The sequence below is a fragment of the Onychostruthus taczanowskii genome, unplaced genomic scaffold (assembly GCF_017590055.1).
Source record: "Onychostruthus taczanowskii isolate IOZ18803 unplaced genomic scaffold, ASM1759005v1 scaffold185, whole genome shotgun sequence".
NCBI lineage: Eukaryota > Metazoa > Chordata > Aves > Passeriformes > Passeridae > Onychostruthus > Onychostruthus taczanowskii.
In genome coordinates, this window is record NW_024499073.1 from 335,003 (window position 1) to 355,731 (window position 20,729).

Sequence of the window (20,729 nt, forward strand, 5' to 3'; positions counted from 1 at the left end):
TGTCTTGCAACACTGTTACCTTAGTTTGAAAGAACTATAATAAAAGTGAAATTTATATTTTAAGACTATTCATTCATATTAAAATGAAGTTGACTAATCCTCATAAAGTGAAAAGAATTTCAATAATTTCATTTTGTCTTTGCTATTCTGAAAAGCCAGCCTGTTTGTAGTGACAGGACCCAGAAACATGCATTATGATGTATTTCTATATGAACTTACTCCTCAAATCTCTGCTTAAAATGCCTTCATCCTTTCCTCCAGACCAAAACAGTCTTCTCATAAATGTTTTCTCTTGTTTCTCTTTCTGCCTTTATGACTTGTCTCATCCATATTCTTCCTCATTTAATAAATACCTATTTCTATCTCTCCAATTTGGTTAACAGAGCTGTTTTGAAATCCTGTTCTATAATGCTTCCTCATAGAAGAGTATTTTAGCATATTTGCCTAACTTATTAGCCCTCCATATATCTCTTCAGGATACCTGTGTTTTCCCAATTTCCAATACATTAATTTATTTCTTACCCTTACTGACATGTTTTTTCTTACAGGTTTTTTCTTACTCTTACTGACATGTTGGGGTTTTTTTGCATTTCACTTATTCATTTGATTTGGTGAGTATGGGTAAAAATGTCTGTGTAAAGATGCATTGTACAGTTTCGCTTTTTCAGCTTTCTGAAACTGTAGTAAACCATACTTGTTCCTGTAGCTAAATGTTGCCTAAAACCAAGCTCTTTTCGATCTAAAAGAGAAATCACCATTAAGCCATAGATCTTGTGGAGGCAGGATACTGCATTTTTTATGGCAACCTCTTTACCATACCTTGAGCCACCACAAGCACACACAAAATTCAAAATATTAATTCAGAAATGTTGTCCAGGCACTCCCAAACACACAGACACACACACACTGATCCCACCACTCTTGCTGCCACCAGACTTCCAGAATCTTTCAGGATGAAAACTGGGCATCTTCAGAACTCATCACAGAGGAAGTAGTGTAGTGTTCAGTGGAAAAAACAGGACTTCATGAAACCTAGGTCATGATGGGATCCTTTAACAATGAAACTGGTTGCCCTGCTTCTGAAGTGGGTTGCAACAAGAACCAACTGACTTAAATAGATGCACTGCTTCCTCAAATACAGCTTGTGCCGTCTGATAATATCCTAAAGGTACTACAGAGGGAGAAAATTTAAATACATAATATACCTTAAAATATAAGGTATATATAAAAAAAAGAGGGCAATAGAGGTCTTTTTTTAGACCACACACACTGCACAGAATATATATTTTTGAGCAGTCCAAAATAGTGTAGTGATTGGGACAGGATTTGTAAAAGTAGAGCTTTCCATTTTTGTCCTTCCATTTTCCTATAAACTCACTGAAATAGAAAATAAAATCTGAATCTTCTATTGATAAACTACAGTGTTTGCTTAAGCCATATCTGTTGAACACTGCATATGAACATTTCACAACAGTGAAGGTATGAATACACATTACCACACTGTTTTGAGAACACACAGAAGAACACTGATAAATGTATTTATACATTGAGAAAAAAAGCAGCTTGATTGTCTTCAAGGAATTGCAGGGGTCCAAAATGTGGATTGAAACATAAGATGAGGAGTTTACCTATGTCTGCCTCCTCATCCCACTTCTTTTAATGAAGGTCCTAGCACAGTGGATCAGTGCCTTCTAAAAGCTAGCTGTCTTTTAATTAATTATAATAATAATTAATAATTATCTTGCCTAAGAACAAGCCTAGTGTTATTGCCACGAGGGTATTTGCCACACTGGTTTAATTTTTCTCTTAGTGCCATTTTCGCTGAAGCAAGGGAATATTATCCAAATATAAGTGCTTGCAAGTCTGAAATTAATGATATTTTCAACTCCTCCACTAGTCCTGCTGCTCTTACTCATGGTAGGATACATAGAACATATTCTTTCATACCATATGCTCTGAAACAGCAAGGCAGTTTATATGTGGTAAGAAGTCCTCCTCGTCTTGTGGCATTTCAGAGTGCTGTGCTGAGCAAAAAGGAGGCTGCTTTTCCTTTTTTCCTGTCCCTGAAACTGAATTGCACACTTCTGATAGCAATGGAGCTCCAGAAATTAAAGAAATAATGGGTTTTTTCTCCAGATTTAACCTTGCCTCCTACTCCACAAATTTGGTATGAATTAACAGGTTTTCTGGTACATGTAGATACAGAGAAACACACCTAACCATTTTGGTGAGTGCAATCTTTGTGCATAATATGCAGTGCTTATTGTTGGTATTTTGGAATGTAGCTTGAAAAACATTTAAATTTGGGCCAGTTTAGAACATAAAAAACCACATTACATCATTGTTAAATTCCAACAGAGAAAGTACAATTCTGGGCCATCTTTCTTTTCTTTCTTTTAATTCACTGGAGAGGGTTCTGCATTTTTCTGTTTCTGCTTATCCCCTTGCAGGGGAAGAAAGTGATGGCTTTGGTAGTTCAGTGATCTAAAGTGTCCCAAAGTAGAAGCAGAAGAAAGGTTGAGTATATTCCCTGACACACCACAGAATGTAAGCACTTAGGCATAAATCGATGTAATATGACTTTGGATATTCTAACACTTGGGAAGTTGCTCTTGGTCTTGCAGAGCTGAGTATTGGTGGTACAGCTGCAAGAAATTTGTCTTCTACTCTTACAAGGCCAAGTGGGAAATGTTTGGTCACTGTCTTCAGATAAGAAGGAGCTCAGTGATTTCTCTGCTAGGAGTGGGGGAGACGTAAGACCAATATCTATGTACAGGCAATATTTGGGTTGGGCTCAGGCTTTTTAAACAAAAGAGATAGAACAGCGTAGATGTCCACACCTTCAGGAAGAGGTGTATCTGGGCACAGATTTATCAAATCCAGTCCTCAGTATTGTGCGTCTTTTCCACAACCTCGATAATCATAAATGATACATAACAGAATTGTAAGATTAGAAGGTCACTGTGTACTTTCTTGGAGTCTCATGTTTCGATACTTTGTGTTTCTGGCTAAAATTAATTTTGCAGGAATTGGTTTTAATATTTGAGTAATTCACCCACTTTTTTATGAAGTCAGGTGCCACATAGTTAAGATTCTGTAATTGCAAAATTTTAAAGAAAGGCACAGAATTTTAAAGAAGGCATTTCTGCACAGAGTGTGTGAGACTGAAAGGCTGTTGATTTATGTACACTTCCTATTCAAGCTTGATTGAACAGGTTGTAACTTCACCTCAAGTAAAGTGGCATCATTTTTGTGGGTTTTTTACTGATGGCAATACACTAGAAACAAAGTTTCTGCCCCCTTCAGACTTAATGTAGTTTGAGGCTTTGGAAGATCCATTTGGGATAAGTCTTCTCCAGAAAAGTTTAAAGCTTCTACAAATATGGGGAAGTTCAATATATCATTTAATTGTTCTGCATATCAGTTGCACTATCAGTTTCTTTTCTTCCAGACTTTCCTTAACATTTTATCTTCTGCAGTGTCTGAAGGTAACCACAGATTGGTAGACAGCCAAGCTGGGAAGCCAGGATAGAGATTTTTTTTCTGTATTTCCTCATTTAAATAAGTGCATATATGGTGTGATCTCACTACTTGTTCCTACTTCACTGACCTGTTCCTTTCTGTTTGTTATAAGTTGTCCGTATTTTTTGGGACTCTGGTTTAAATTAAATACTAATACAACAATTGGATGTGTGCAAGGGAAGATAGCTCTTTAAGGGTTCTCATATAACAGCTCCTTGTTGAAACTGTGGAGACCTTGGTATCTTGCTGACTTTTGTGAAATTTCCCCCAAGTTTCCAAGGATTTCTAAGCCACAATGTGTTTATATATTCATGAGATGCATATGTGTCTATAGACATAATACAGGTACAGATATATATACCCAACTAAACCCTGTTGGTTTTACTGATCATTCCAGTGAACACAAAGGTGACAACATAACAGTGACATCTTCTAGCAGTGCATGCTATGTTTGAAAGTGGGTGAAAACATAATAAAAAATATGCTGAATTATAAAGTTAGTATTATGAGACTATATTTAACATTAATTAGGCACTCTGTAGTAGATTCTGAAACTTAACATGACTAGGATTTACATGTCAGCTCGGAATGACTAAATATCTTCAAAAATCTTTATTGAACAAGAGCTTCTTTTAGTGCACTCACAATCATGGACTTTCAGCCAATGTCTTTCTATTCCTAGAAAGGATTAGGATTCATGTGCTTCTCTCATTCTTCAATTTCCTTCTGTCTTTTTCTCTCACTCTCTCTTATTAATTTTTTTTTCTATTTTCAAGTAATTTAAAACAGCTAAGACTTGAAAATCCTTGAAATACTGATAATTCTCTCATCAATGAGGCAGAACCTGTAGTCTAAAGTGAAATTTGGAATGTAATAATGTAATTACTTTAATTTAATCCTACATTTATTTTTGTTGAGGGGAACCAAAACATACATTCAGCAATGCAATCACCACTAAACTTTGGAAACTATGGAAACTTTTATTTATAGTTTCCTTAAAGGCATTTTGCTGATTTTGCTGATTTTTTTTCTTTTTCTAATGAACCATAACTACTAGTGTAGTCCCCTTTCTCTTAATAGCTTTGCTATAAATAAAATTAATGGGGGACAAAAAAAAAAGGTATTCACTTCTCAGAAAAATCTGAAAAGTAACAGCCATGTATGAATGTAAGCTATGTCATTCCGTAGGCCTGCAAATTCCATTGGGACTCACACCTTAAGTAAGTGCAAAGTTTCTAAGTGCTTAGTTCTGTTAATAAGTGTTTAAGTGTGCAGTGCACAACCAGGAGTGAGAATCTTATGGATACCACCTGCCCAAGGAAGAGCAGAGGATGAAAATTTTAGGTCCCTAGGAAGAGAGCTTAGGAATAATATGTAACCCTCTGTTATATTAGGCAGGCATTTTGTTTTATTCCAGTTGCAACTTGGTGCATCTATGCAGTGGAATTGTATCAACACATGAAAAATAGAGTAGAGCTCTGCTGTATTCCTGGAGTTTAGTATAAAAATATGAAAGTACACATGCCACATAAAATAGCAAATACGGTTATTTAAGTCTTATGTAATACCTAAAAGTCACAAAGTCTGCAATTATTCTTGGTGTTCTATCAACAATATAACCTTCAGCAAAGACAAAAAGAGAGAGGGAAGCACCCCTTACCCATTCTGAAATCATAGTTCATATTACTGCAGCATAAAATTTCTGTAACAGAGAATATATATTTTTGAAGAAACATGGCATTTTTGTCATTTCAGAACCTTAAATGACCTACTAGGCACCCAGTATTTCTTTCAGAATGTTCCAAATAGACCTACTCATTACAGTTTAAATAAGTTTTAAATATCTGCAATTTAGTGGAAAATGGTTTCACAGTTGTTGAAGTGAGCTCTTTCAAAAAAAAAAAAAAAAGATCTAATGTCAGCAACAACGTAATTCATTTCTTAATAATATATCCTTATGCATACAGTGATAATTACTGTGCTTATATTTATTTTTTAATCTTCCTGAGGGTGGAAAAAATAGGTAGCAACATTTCCAATATATTTAAGTGACACAAAACCCCCTAACGGAAGTGCTACCACACATAAGAAAACATTTTTCTGCAAGATTTTTCGGGAAATTCTTTGTTCTTTGTTCTTTGATTTGAGTGCTATTGTGCTTAGGAAACATGTTACTAGACTGAACTTAGTGTATCAGTCTGGATGCACACAGCAAATCAAGCCTTCTTCCTACTATTGTTATTATTATTATTATTGCAATCAAAATGTTTCACAGGAGCACAGTTCCTTGCTTTCTGGAACTATATTCCCAGAACGCACAAAGAGGAACGGTGATGAGCATACTGAATACAGATAATAATAGTACTGCATTTGGAAAAGTATTTGAGTCCAATAGTAAGATTGGCAAAAGTCAGCTAGTGGAGTTTTGCTGGTTTACATGTACAAAAATAGGATATAAGATGTATTGACTCCCCATTTTTGAAACAAAATTTATTTATTTAGTAGTTTCTCATGGAAACTCTTACTTATAAACCAAATGGTATACTTTGCATCCTTCACTAAGACTTAAAAAATTCAGAAATGCACATTTCACAATGTTGCCCCTTTTCTTTCTCAATTAGTAAAAGAATGGATGGGTATAAAAATACTATGAATCCACAAACTTGGTGGATTGGTGGAGATGGTGATCAGTCCCTTAGCAAAGTGATTTAATTTCTTATTTTCCATGGTCTAGCATATCTTCTAACAGGATAACAGATTCTGTTGTATCATAGTGGCATTCAAAGTAAAATTCTTCAACCTTGTAACACACTGCAGCATGATGGGAGCAAGAATTATATAATCTGAGAACTCATAAATATGTATTTTATATCTATTGAGGCAGTGGGGGTTTTTCGAGACATTAATTAATCTCCTTTTCTCTACACTTAGTGATATTCTTCAAACCACCTTTAGCCCTATGGGGATATATCCCCCACACATTTTTCTTTTTTTTTTTATTTTTTTCTTTTTTCTCTTTTTTTCAGTCCTCTGTCAACCAGCACCCCTGGGTCCTTTTCCACTGGGCAACTCTCCAGCCAGTCCTTCCCCAGCCTGTAACCCTGATGGGGTTTGACCCAAGTGCAGGACCTGGCACTTGTCATTGTTGAATTCATACAGCTGGACTCAGCCCACTGATCCAGCCAGTCCAGATCCCTCTGCAGAGAGTTCCTGTCCTCCAGCAGGTCAACAGTCCCACCCAAGCTGGTGCCACCTGTGAACTTGCAGAGAAGAAAAGGTTTTTGTCTCTGGAATGCAGAGGCATGGATGTTATGGGTAGACCACTCAGTGGATAAGGAATTGGCTGGATCGTTGCCCTCAAAGACATTGCAGTCAATGGCTCCATGTCCAATTGAAAGCAGTGATGAGTGATGCCCCTCAGAGGTCCACCAGTGTTATTTAACATCTTTGTCCAGGGCATGACAATGGGATTGAGCACTTCATCAGTAAATCCATAGATGACACCAAGCTGTGCAGTGCATCTGACACACCAGAGGGACAGCATGCCATCCAGAAGAAAATTGACAGATTTTAGTGGTGGACTTTGTATGAACCTCAAGGTCGACAAGAGCAAGTAAGTCTTGGACAAGTCAGGGCAATTCCAGACATATGGATGTATGCTGGGCGGGTTATGATCAAGTGAATTAAGAGCAGCCCTATGGAGAAGGACTTAGGGGTTTTGTAGGATGAAAAACTTAATGTGAGACAGCAATGTGCATTCATAGCCAAATATGTCCTGGGCTGCATCCAAAGGAGCATCGGCAGCAGGGGAGTGAGGGAATTCTGCCCCTCTGCTCTGCTCTGGTGAGACACCGCCTGGAACCCTGCATCCAGCTCTGGTGTCTCCAACAAAAGAAAGACATGGACGGGTTCAAGCAAGTCTGGAGGAGGGTTATGAGGATGATCAGAGGGCTGGAGCAGCTCCCATATGAGGAGGTTTAGCCTTAGAAGGGACAGGAATGTCGTATAGCAGCCTTGCAGTGCTGAAAGGGGACCTACCAAAAAGATGAGGAGGGACTCTTTATCACAAGGAGTGTAGCGCTAGGATAAAGATAACATTTTAAACTGGAAGAGGGAAAATTGATTGTCTTAATGGTGTGTTTCTTTAATAAGATCATTTCCATCATAACGGGTTTATGGAAGGATGCAAGAAAACATCAACAACTAAACCAATAAAGAATCAACTGCTTGGAAGTCCTAAGGCAAACAACACATGCAAATATTAAATGATCACAGCATTTCCTCTAGAGCCTAAGAAAACAGCCACAAGCTGGCAAATTTCATACTGCAATTAGAAATTATTCACACAACTTCATATGAAGCTGAATTATATTTAGTTTGAAAATAAAATTAAATTAATATGTAGGCAACTGCATTCAGCCTTTCTAGATAATATCTTTAGAATTATTTTGGAGATTATCTTTTCTTTAAAAAGGTAACAGAGAATTTGCAGTATTTCAGAAGCCAGAATTTTACCAAAAATTCACATCCAAAATGCAGTACAAAAAAAGATTTTGCTATCAGTTTTGATCTCTATGTTTCAAATTCAGCAAAGTCCAAATATCTCTGCTCAAATGCCTTTGCAACAAAATTTTAGTCTAGTTTAACATGCACTTAGATGCTTTAATAAATCACGGATTACAAAAGCTGGAAAAATTATGCAAAAAATCCCTGTCATGATGACTCTCAAATTCTGGCAAGAGAAGCCCTCATTCAAAGAAAGTAAAAGCATTTCATCTTCCCATTGGATTCTGCATTTCTGTTCCTGTTCTCTACAAATTTTCATTAGAAATACAGGAATATTACAAAGAATTTTCATATGAATATTTGTAAAAAAATAACACAAATTTTTGTTGGGGTTTTTTTTTTTTTTTTTCTTTTTTTTCTTTTTGTGAGTTTTTTTTTTTTTCCTCAGACTTTTAGAGCCAAGTTTTGGATTAAAACTGGATTTCAGTAAGAATGATGAAATTTTAACTTCCCTCTCCTTCCAATCAATGTAATAAAGTGATACAAAATAACATCTTGTAGTTTTGTTTCTCCTCCTTCCTCATAAAAAACACTGAAAGGGAAAAGTTCTACTAAAATGATTAAGTGTTTGATAAGTACTTTTTATACGGCTCTACTTATCATTTGTCTTAGGAGGAATTGATTTTTTTACACAAATGAGTTATTGGTTTGATGTGTTGATCTGGCACAACAGAGGATTTTACATTCATTTTTCTATTAAGTAGGAATGGTGTCACTTTTATCATGAATATATGATTAAATCTAGCCTTTAATCTGTTTAACCCAGAAGTTTGTGATTCTGGATAAAACTTATTGAGAATGAAACACAACAGAGTTGGAAGTGAGAAAAAGATAATCAAGGGAAAATAATATTCAGTTAAATGTGATCTCTTTTTTAGCATTAATGCTTATGCATTTCTCACTGTTGTGTTTTTTCTTTTTGTCCTCCTCTTCCACACAGCCTGTGCATGTTCAACACAGTGTTAAAGATTCCTCTATAACTTATTAACCTAAACTGAATGAACCAATATGTTATACAAGAGTTTTATGAGTTTTTTTTAGTATGTGTAAACTAAAGGCACTAGAAATTAGGTCTCCCACCTAACACAGAAATCAACCAATTGCAGCAGGTTTAGTGCAAAGGCAAGGAAGAAACTTCAGAAACAGTTTGAGTCTGATGGCTTTATGGTGGTACAACCTCCAAATAAAACAAATAAAACAAAATGGCTTATCTATTGCTGTCAGACACAGATACAATGCAAAAAGGCAAATTTCCTCAATTAGTAAATCAAGACTCTCCTTTGTGATGGTCTTACCAAACCACACACTAATATTTGTCACCAATTTTGTCACTTGCCTGCAAAATAGTAACCCCACAGCTGCTGATAAAAATCACACTCCTCTGACAGACAAATTTTTTCTAAGAAAATTAATTTTCCCCCCTCTTTACACTAGTTATGAACCCTTCCTTTGTCTTAAGTCGGCATTTATTGGACATCAAAGACAAAGCTGCAAACGAACCAGAGAACACCAGAAATTGGATCCAGCAGGTTTTGTCCATGGCATCTGTAAAGCTTGACTGAAGAGCACACAAATAGCAGCATACAGGTAATAATAAATGTCTGTAGATTTTACCCTTCTTCCCTACAGCCTCTATTTCTCTGTCCCCCAAACACTGCAAAATAATTTAATGGAGTGGTCAGAGAAAATACAACAGTTTCACTGGGGGTTTTTTGGTTTATTTTTCTTTTCTCATTAAGATAAAATAAACTCTTTGTAAAAATTTGTGTTTATCCAGTGTGAATCAAATCTTCACACATTAAGTCAAGTGTGAAGATCATTAATCCTCTGTGTATGTTTTTAGATACAGTGAAGGAAAATAAAGCTCTCAAAGAAAAAGAAGATAAAGGAATTACATCAAATCATCTTGTCCGTATGCAATTCAGAATTCATCTCTATTAATCTTCACTTCGGTAAGTCACAATAACATGAAAAACATGTTATAAGACAGTACTTCTTTATAAGCAATCCTGTTAACCTATCAACAAATTTGCAGTCTCAGAAGACAAACAAGAGAAGAGAACTTTCTTCAGCTGAAAACTTTTGGATGCTGTTTATTCTGGCATCCTATGAGCTGACAAAGCAAGATTTTTCCTAAAAATGCATGGCTTTGAATGTGGAACATTTGAAAGAAAAATCCAAGTGAGACATAGAAAAAATTACACATAAAATATGCTACAAATATTTAACTGAAACTGAATGCCAAAACTTTTGTATGCACTGCTTCATAATCAGACACCCATGGCCTGATACCAAAACCAACAATAAGCACATCTATCAGGGTACGCAAAGTAATAAGAAAACGTAGACCAAATTTTGCAGTGACCATGGCAGGAATTTCAGCCTAGTATTTGATTAGAAGCCATCAGATTGCTGCAGGTTTTACTACTAAGCAAAGGTTGAAGTACATTTATTTATTGACAAATTTGTCAGTGGATCACCTAGCTATCATTTCCTCCCACATGCAAACTCAGGAGGGGCGTGATTATCAAGCTTCCATGAAAGACCTAAAAAGAGATCAATATGAAGAAGTCATCAGTTAAAAAAAGGCTTTTTTTTGTCTAGGTACAGAATAAGTGGATACTGTTATACACCACCCTTCTGGGGTTTTTTTGTGTTGACATTTCCCACATAAATTCTTTTGCATCTATACAGGTATTTTACTGAATAACATTTGATCCATATTTCCAGTAGATCTGAGATAATCTCATATGTTTCAGAAAAAATAAATTCTGTCAGAAGTACAAAAAACATGTCTGAATTAAGCTCCCCAACTCTATTACACCTACTTTCATTATTGCTGAAACAGGGATTTGTTGCAGTGTCCTGTGGCCAGAGGAAGATGAAGGCAGTTCCCAATCTTAAATTCTTTTTAGAATTAAAGTCAAAAATTAGTACCCCTGAAGTTCTGTATACTATAGAGTTTGAAAAAGAACTATATCAAACAAGGGAAAAAAACCCAAAGAAAAAGAAAATAGCAACAAACAAATCCTAAGAGAATAGCCTTCTCACTTCTCAGTAAAAAACAAAAATCACCCATTAAAGAACAGCTAACTGAGTGATAGTAGTTTGCATGCAACCATAGTTTACAGAGGAACAGCACTCACATTGCTAATTTGCCTTGTGGATGCTTATATCATTAAGAGCTGATTTGAGCTTTTCTGCCCGGGGGCATTCTGTAGTTGTTATTAATAAATGAACAGATTTTGAATTAATATCTCTGAGACTGAAAAGCACCCAAGGGAATCTTCCAACCTAGCAATACAAAAACTGAAGCTGTGAAAATGTGTGAGTAACAGTACATGCATACAACTGGTGGCCAGTCACTGAAGGCGTCCCCAGGGATCAGTGCTGGGCCCAGTCCTGTTTAACGTCTTCATTGATGATCTGGATGATGGGATCAAGTCTATCATTAGCCAGTTTGCAGGTGGCACGAAGTTGGGGAGGAATGTCAATCTACTGAAAGGTAAGAGGGCTCTGCAGAGAGACCTGGACAGACTATAGATGTTTTGTATAGATGTTTCAAATCCAACAATATGACTTTCAAGAATGCCTGGGCCTGGGTCCTGCATTTTGGCCACAACAACCCCCTGCAGCGTTATAGGCTGGGGACGGTGTGGCTGGACAGTGCCCAGGCAGAAAAGGACCTGGGGGTACTGGTGACAGATGGCTTAACATGAGCCAGCAGTGTGCCCAGGGGACCAAGAAGGCCAACAACATCCTGGCCTGGATCAGGAATAGTGTGGCCAGCAGGAGCAGGGAGGTCATTCTCCCCCTGTAGTTGGCACAGGTGAGGCTGCACCTTCAGTGCTGTGTCCAGAAGAAGATGACTTACCAAGCACTGCCTTCATCAGGCTATTGCTAGATAAAGTTCAATTGTTTTGAAAATCTGCTAATTTGCCTTCCTTGTTTTCTCTTTTCGTACATTTTTTTCTTCACGTTTCTTCAGAGATGTTTTGAATTATGTTATTATTTTAAAAGACACTTCAATGAAAAGTAAACCACCATCTGCCAAAAGCCGTTGTTTCTGTAATTTGGTTTACAATTGTATAGCACCATGCTGAGAGGGAACTCTTTTCTGATCTTAGAAATGTTTTCTCCTCTTGCAAAATTGCAGTCTCTTAGATAGTTATTGTATTGTTTTTCTTTCAGATGACATGCACACAAACACCTTTTCTTTTTTTTTTCCATTTTCTTTTTACTTACAGATCACTTCTTTCATCACCTTTTTAACTTGTAAAAAAGTTAACTTGTAAAGACAACTTTAACTGTTGCTGCCTCCCTATTTTCCTGCACCTTGTAATGAAGGTGACAGTTTTCTGTCATACAGAAATAATCTGTACTTTCTTTAGCTAATATTATCCATGGATTTTTGAAGCATTTCTTCACTTAATATTATATTTTTCTGCAATGGCACCCAAAACCTTTGCAATTCTTTTACACTTCTGATGTGGATGTCTTTTAAGGAAATAAAGAAAATTTGCAAATTGAAAAGACTAAAGATCACACTTTCTTCTCTTCAAGTTGATAGCAATTCATGGATAGCTTTCTCAACTACAGTTTTTCACCCAGTCCATCAATTTTGTAGCAACTTCTTTCAGATAATTAGTTTCCCTGTTAGATGGAATTTTTACTTGAGAAAATAATATCAATTTTTTTTCTCTTATTAGTTAAATCAGCTATTCTGTAAGAGAAGAAAACAGTTTGGTTACATGGGATTTATCTTGACAAATCCATGCTGCAGGTTTCTTGTCACCTCTTTATTCTGCAGATTTACAATGTCGTAAGAATAAAAATTGTTAATATTGTCAGTATTGCCAGTATTAGATTTTGGATTCATTCCTTGAGTGAACTCTCTGATAGCTCTCCTTGGTCCACTTTCCTCTCAATACAAGCTTACATTTCCCATTTCATGGGACTAGCTTATGTATTCTGCAGCTTCCTGATTTAAATTACATGATCTTATGATTCTGCACCTTAAAAAGAAAGGCAATATAGTTTTAAATTCCTTATTAATGTTTGATAAGATCTAAAAATAAGTTATTATAACAAATTCAAGGTTTTCCTTTGAAACTACAAATGTAGTAGTTACTCTAGAGGACAGACTATATAACTCAGAAAGGAGATTTTTGTGGAGTTTTTGTTTATTTTTTGTCCGATTAATAAAACAAGAGCTGATATTTGCACTTAAATTACTTCTGTGAAGGAGCTTAGCATCGTACATTGAGAGGTATTTGACAAGGTGCAGCTCAGGGTGCCAGCATTCAAATCTCCTGGTACGTGGCTGTTATTTTTCTCTGTCTTACCAAGACAGCAATTCTTCTCATGCAATCATGAACTTAATGTTTATGCCATAACTTAATTATGCCATAATTATTTAAGAACAGACCCACTATGTAAAGTTTCATTCTTCTCCTGTGTTTTTATTCACCTTTTCCATGAGCAAATGGGAAATGGTAGAAACAGATTTATACACAAGCATACACATGTTTCCAATGATGATTTTCCTTTTCAGCATTTGTTTTCAACCTTGTCCATGACTTTGCTTCACTCCCTGTTAGTATAGTACAGTGGATACATAATTTTTAAAAATATCTCTATATTACTATTGGAAATAAACAACACTGCATGCATGACATGTTACCCTCACTAGTCTATCACTTGCAGCGCCTGCGAAATATTGGGTGACCAAACATAACAGAGACAATTAACTGACTGTTGACAGATTTAACACCTGCATTCTAGAGTTGCAGTTGGTGATGGCATTTGACAGTATGTTGGTTGTTTGAACTCATTAAGTGCAACTGTTGGTACCACATATTTTTCTCTTAACGTCTAACTGTCACATCACTGGAACCCAACCCCTTGTTGGGGCAGAAAGCATCTTCATCACACAGACGTGAAGCACAAAGGTAGATCCTAATCAGTCCCTTTATTGTGTGATTATTATTCCCATCTTTACTTGGGTAAATCATCAAGATTTACTCACAATAAAATCCTTCCAATTCGTGTTGGCTCTTCTATTCTGTAACCAGCCTGAGCAGCCAGTACTATTAAAACTTACAAAGAATATTTGTCAAGCAGGTCTTAAATGGTCTCAGAATATTCTACACATCATGATAAAAAAATATGTGAAATCTGAGAAGAACAGAGAGGACAGGAGAAAGTTATGCTGACTCTGAATATCTGTCTTCCACTGTGTTAAAATTGTTCATCAAAAAAGCAAAGTGTTTTATAAACCATACAGTAATGCAAAGTTCCTATTATTTTTTTTTTCTCTTCAACATTCAACATTCGTATTACTGACACATTTGTTTGAATATTGACCTGATAGAAAACAGGAGGGCTTCCATACCTGGCTTGATTTAATGAAAAGTCTGATTTGTATACCACATTAGGCCAGCTTTGAAAGGCATTAAGAGGATTACATTTTTGGATTTTCAATGTCTCCTGGGTTATGGTCACAATGCTTTTGCAAATGAGTCACTTTGATTGAATTGTATTGGTTAATCTTTTAAGTATGGTTTCCATGTCTATCCCAAGGTTTTTAGTGGATCCAGTGTCATGCACAAAGGAATTTGAAGAAGCTGAAGAATCATTTCATCTTAGTTAATTATCATAAGGATCACTTACTACATTTCATTAGGTCAAGGAACCTATTTATCAGTCCAAAGACCAAAATTCCTGTTTATGTTTTCATGACTAGTTGGTGAACCACCAATTAGTGTTTCAGTCTTTCTTCCTTAATCAGCACCTGAGAACTTGGAGAGACATTTAGAACAACAATGTTCTGAAAGTACAATAAAAAGAGAAAATTATTCAGTCTGTCAGTCTGAAGCATGAGAACTGTTTCTCTTCAAAAAAGGATGGAGAAATATTGTGACAAGAATCGCTTTCTGAGGATTGAAGCAGTAATCATGTTCTTTTCTAATCACTGAAGTTCTTTGTTGTTAGTTATATGTATTATTTATATATTTTTCTGCAAAGAGGAGTTATATGCTACAAGGAAGCATGGAAATTATGGTGAAACTTGTATTATATACCTATTTTTGACATAAATTATTATTTTTACAGGCTTAAGTTATCATCCCTCCTCTTCCTGATCCTAACAGTTTTTCCCTAGCAATCTTCACATCCATGGTTAAAACTGTACTGTTACTACTCATTATAACAGCATTTAGCTGCTAGATCAGAACCTCTTGCATCAAACATGATGCAAACCGATTGTTAGATACATGATTGTGTATCAGACTCAGTGGTCAGCTTCAACAAGGCCAAGGACAATGTAGGCTCATCCTCTTATCCTCATTCTGGCCCCGCTGGGTGGTATTATTAGTTTTCTGTAGATACACATTGAATCTTTTTGCTTAATCAGCATTAATCCCATCTGTCAGCAAGTAGATATTTGAAAATTATTTATGCAGAGCCTGATCTCTTATCATTTGTCTTCATCTTCATTTTCATCAACTGGCTGAATTTCATTCTTTTTAACGTGGATGACAGAAGAGTTGAAGCTAAACATATAAATGCTATTAGGCAATGATGTCACCATCTTCTTTAGGAAATAAGAAGTAGCAGAATTCTGTTTTATTGTTGACACATTTTAGTAAAACTAAAATGTTCTTTATTGATTACATTACTTCAATCTTCCTCAGCATTTAATAAAAGGAAAAACTAAATGGATCCACTACTAGGATTTAGAAAACAGCAGACTGGGTGAATGTTTAAAATATTTGTTAGCCTAAAGGACGGAAAAACTTTAGCAAATCACTTTACACTTTTCAGACTCAATCCTCTTCAACAATAATGATAATTCTTACTTACAAACACTTTCACACTTAGCTGTAGAAGCATTATATATTGTAAAGAAGTTGATCCGCTCAACTGTTAAGTACTGACAAATACCACTTTAAAATCCTTCTATCCACACAAAAGAATTTCTTTCTAATTAGAGTTTTCCATAACTAATGTGGTTATCAAATATTAAAGCATCACTGAATCAAAAATACTTCATGTTTTTTAGAAGAATGGAAGAATACATTAGAAGAACTGCTAAGTAGGCTTACTAATAGGAACCATCTGTTACAATAATGTGTATGCTTAGTGTTATTGCCCACTGTGTGCCCTTTCTTATTTGTTCGTATTGTTCTTCATTACACAGCTTGGAAGCAATTTACTGACAAGGATTTACTGATTTTTTCATCTTAATGCATTTGGAAGAGCAAAGATAAAATTTTGCTAATTTTAGGCCTTCATTTTTGTTTTCACATAAAAAGAACTATGGTAAAAGAACATGTTGAGGCTATTAAATCAAACCATTGAAACCTGGGAAATAAAAAAATAAATGGAAAGCTGTGTCCCCACAGAAGATTTTCTGTCTTGTAGCAGCAGTAACAGTGGTGCTAGTAATACTGGACAGCACAAGACAGTCTTCCTAATTCTGTTCTGAGAACCTTTGAACTGCTTTTCCAGCAGGTTTTGAATTTTGAGAGAGTATTTAGGCTATTTATTTTGGCTATCAAACTGAGTATTTCAATCAAAACACCTGAAGAATTGCAAAATGAAGACATTGAAAAGAGTGTCTTGCAACAGGTCAAGTAATCTTAATATTAACCTCTTTTTCAGTAAACTGTTGTTAAAAGCCTAGTGCACTTTGAAAGTTAAGTAAAATGATGGATAATGGCACTTCACAATTATCCTGTAATCTCATCAGGGTCATTAGTGAAGTATACTTCACCTAATGCCTGGAAATGAGAAAATTGTGTCCTCACCTTAATGCTAGGACACTGTGGCACAAAAGAATGCAAATAAATTTCCTGACAGAGGTGGAAACAGCCCAAGTAGCCTCACTCAGTACTTGAATCACAAGAGGCCGTTCCCTTAATAAAAGCACAAGGCTAGATAATCACATAAAAATTCTAGAAAGTCAATCTGAGAAATGTAAAAATAAATCGGAAGGGATGAAAGTTAATAAGAGTTTTGCAGCAGGTTTGAGACATGCTAAGTGGAGCTTGGAAAGGAAAATTGAAAGCATGGAGACTTGTGGAAAAACTAAGCTTATAGGATTGCTGACAATTCCTACAGGGAAGAAGTGCCATAGGGAGTAAGAGAGAAATACCAGTTGCTGATGAAGAAAATTGCTCTTGCTACAAGGAGTACTGCCAGAAGGACTCCCACCAGAGACTGAGGGAGCAGAAATGAAGTATGTCCAACAAGTGAAGTAATGTCAGTTGCATACAGATTCTGCATACAGATCATCACCAGGGCATATACAGAAAGCTCCAGGTAGTCCTGCTTAGGGAAACCTTTCCAAGAGACTGGTAATCTCCCTTCTCAGTGACAAGTCACTGAGGTGTCTGAACAATATCGCTGTAGCCCAGATAGGAAAAGCTTTTTATTGACAAAGAGTTCTGGCAGTAATATCACAAGCCACCCTCGGTAATTTAGATATCACCTAAAACATTTCAGTAGAGCATTTTCCCTTCAAGGGACAAATGGAAAAAATACAGATATGTCCACAATTAGCAACAGCTTCTCTGCAATCAATAGAAATTCAGCGGTGAAAGAAAAGCGTGCGAGAAAATTTAAGCTTAGTTTAGGGCTCTCCATGGATGCTCTGTATCCTTTTTAACAAGAGTGGAAATTTTAACATCCAAGGTCAAGCTCCTTCATATCACTGCAGTAGACTATTAGCAATAATTTTTAAATCAGAAGACTCTAAGCATTAACAAGACATAATAACAAACCTGACCTTTAAGGTCCAACTTATGGAGCTTTACAAGAATTGCTACAAAGAACTTTTCTTCATACATGGAAAAACACAATCTGCAGAAAATAACATGTGATTAAAACAAAATTTAGGAATATTTTTCATCCAAAGAAAAATTATTTTTCTCCTTTTGCAATAATTAAATAATTTGTTACTGTGGCAGCTCTTTTGGTCCCGTTCAAAAAGCAAAAATTCAGTTAATGATGCACAAATAAAACCCTGGGTGGGAAAACTTTAAAAAAATGTTGCAGACTAATGCTGAGTTTGATCCATGATCAGGAGGACCAAGAGAGTTTTCATTTCAGAGTATCTGACAACACCTCTGTAGTGGTTACAGGAGAAACTTAGCACTAGTGTTTAAACCAAACTCTGTATTCTGCTGCCCTCCATTTCTGATAAACCCTTAAAGATGGGTGGCTCACAGTAGCAGCCCAGTGCACACCTGCTATCTCAGGCTACCAGCTGGGTGCTAAATGAGAGAAAGAAAACCAGGTAAACCCTGCCAGGCAGGGTAAGGTTTCTTTGTTTTTTTTCTTCACCAATGATTAAGCCTTGGTAACTCCCTCCAGGGAAGCACCAGCACAGTCCCACCCATCCTGAGGGGGTCATCTCTGCTAATGAGCCATAATGAACTGGAAGGTATAAGCGCAGCAGGCAGCTGCAGTGATCATCAAGGACTTAAAAAAATATCCTATTACTCACAGGATTGTGAGTAATATTCCACTGTATCATTCCCTGGCCCTGGGAAAGGCACTGAACATTCCCCCCTGAACCTGAGCAGACAAAAGTGAGTACTTGGGACATCACCTTGTTACTATTCAGCTTAAACCCAGAAGAGCAAAGAAAATTCAGTCTCTGTATAAAACAGGAAGAGCTATGAAAGGTTCAAAATATACCCAAAAAAACATGATTAAAACCAAATGAGGTTTGATGTTGGTAATAGTAAAAGGGGCAAAGAAAAAGAAAGTGAAAACAAGAAAAGAAATAAATAGAAAGAAGAAAGAAAGAAGAAATGAGAAAGAAGAAAGAAAGAAAGAGAGAAAGAGAGAAAGAAAGAAAGAAAGAAAGAAAGAAAGAAAGAAAGAAAGAAAGAAAGAAAGAAAGAAAGAATAGAAAAAGAAGTAGGGGTAGGGTGACAGGGGCAGAGTGACAGGGGTTAGTTGGAAGCATGCCACCATCCAAGGTCCCAAGACAGATTGTTGCTCCCCTCCATCGGATTCTCTCGCTGGTGAGGGTCCCCGTTGCCGCCACCACGCACCGAAGAGTTCAGAATTCCGTAGGTTCATCCACGCTTGGGGCAGGTGGAACACCCAGGTGCAGGGGTCAGTTTGACACCGTCCCTTGCAATATGAGGGTCTGCTGCATCATCTGCAGTGCTCTGGGGCAGGGTCTGGGGACCCCTTTGGGGAGCCTTTACTGGGCCGTGATGCCCCCTCTGCTGTGGACAAGCTTTTCCCGGGGTGAAGGGGCCCTCGGGTGATCTCCTCTGCCCAGCGGAGGATGGGCGGTCACTGCCTCTCACCAGAGGCTTTCCAGCACACCCAAAACCTCTGCTCCCCGCAGCCTTTGGTGCCAGGGTCTGTGACAACTTGGCAGTGACAGCCCTGGGGCTTGCTTCAGAAAATCCTCACACTCACTCTGTCCCACCAGAAGTGTGGTCCTTAAGCCACACCTCCCCACTGCAATTTACAGACCTACTTACCTATTTTCATACCTCCACCATATCTTTTCTGAGCAGTCATCTTCCATCTGTACTCCCCGTGACTGTGCATTCAGTGGGTGAGCTACCTAGGGGGCCAGTGGGTCCTGTTATGGACTCTGTTTCATTGGAGAAACAAAAGTTTATGTCTTTAACCTTCAAATGAGTATGGATCTTAGTGGAGCTTGTTATTCCTGTTGTTTATTTGGTCAAAACCTCCAAGAACCTACTTTATGTTTTGAAACACGACTAATCAATTGGCTGAAGAAAGATAGAGATCCATCACTGGAAACACCTTGGAGAGAAGAGAATCATGTCAGTCAGCCGAGTTCCTCGTGAAGAAGAGTGCCACCTCAAAAAAAGCACTTCTGACGAATGTCTCTGTGTGTCCTCTGTGCAGAACTTCTCCAAGAAGCCCAGGCTGCAGCTACCCACAGAAAGCCACTGACACATCCTGGCCAATGAAGGTTCTCCATCAACATTTTGGAGCTAGTATGGTAAGAGATGGGATCAGCCTGCTGTTTTACATCTGCTGTTGTAAGAGAAGCCCTGCCAGCACAGATTCACATGGTCTGTGCAAGTAAAGAGGAACATCCCTTAGCTCCTACCTACATATGTCTCTGTTTATGTCCCTAGCCTGTCCCCCATCTCTCTTCTCTCTCTGATAAAGCTTTATATCTGCCTTGATCTTGTCATAATTTAGGAATGTTTAAAATTTCACCCTGCCTTGCTGCTGAGTAGCAATACATAAAATGAGAAGAACTTGATTAAAGGATGGAAGAAGGCAAATGTATGCAACATTTCTATTTCTCTGCATTTAGTAGAAAAAAAAGCAGTAATATTGATATGCAAATACCTATGTAATGTCTGACACAATATGCACAGATAGACAGTAGAATTTAAAATCACTGGGGAAATTGATATCTGATCCAACCCATAGACTATTGTATAGAACATAAAAAAGAAATAACTCATAAACATTACTTTATAAAGAAAAAAATAAGACATTATGGTGATTCAGCAGATACCATTCAGGTACCATGCTTCCTTTAGGAAATTTTCAGAACTTTATATTATTTCTACCAGAATATTTAAAAACACCTTTAAACTACACATGGTGGATGATTTTGCAAA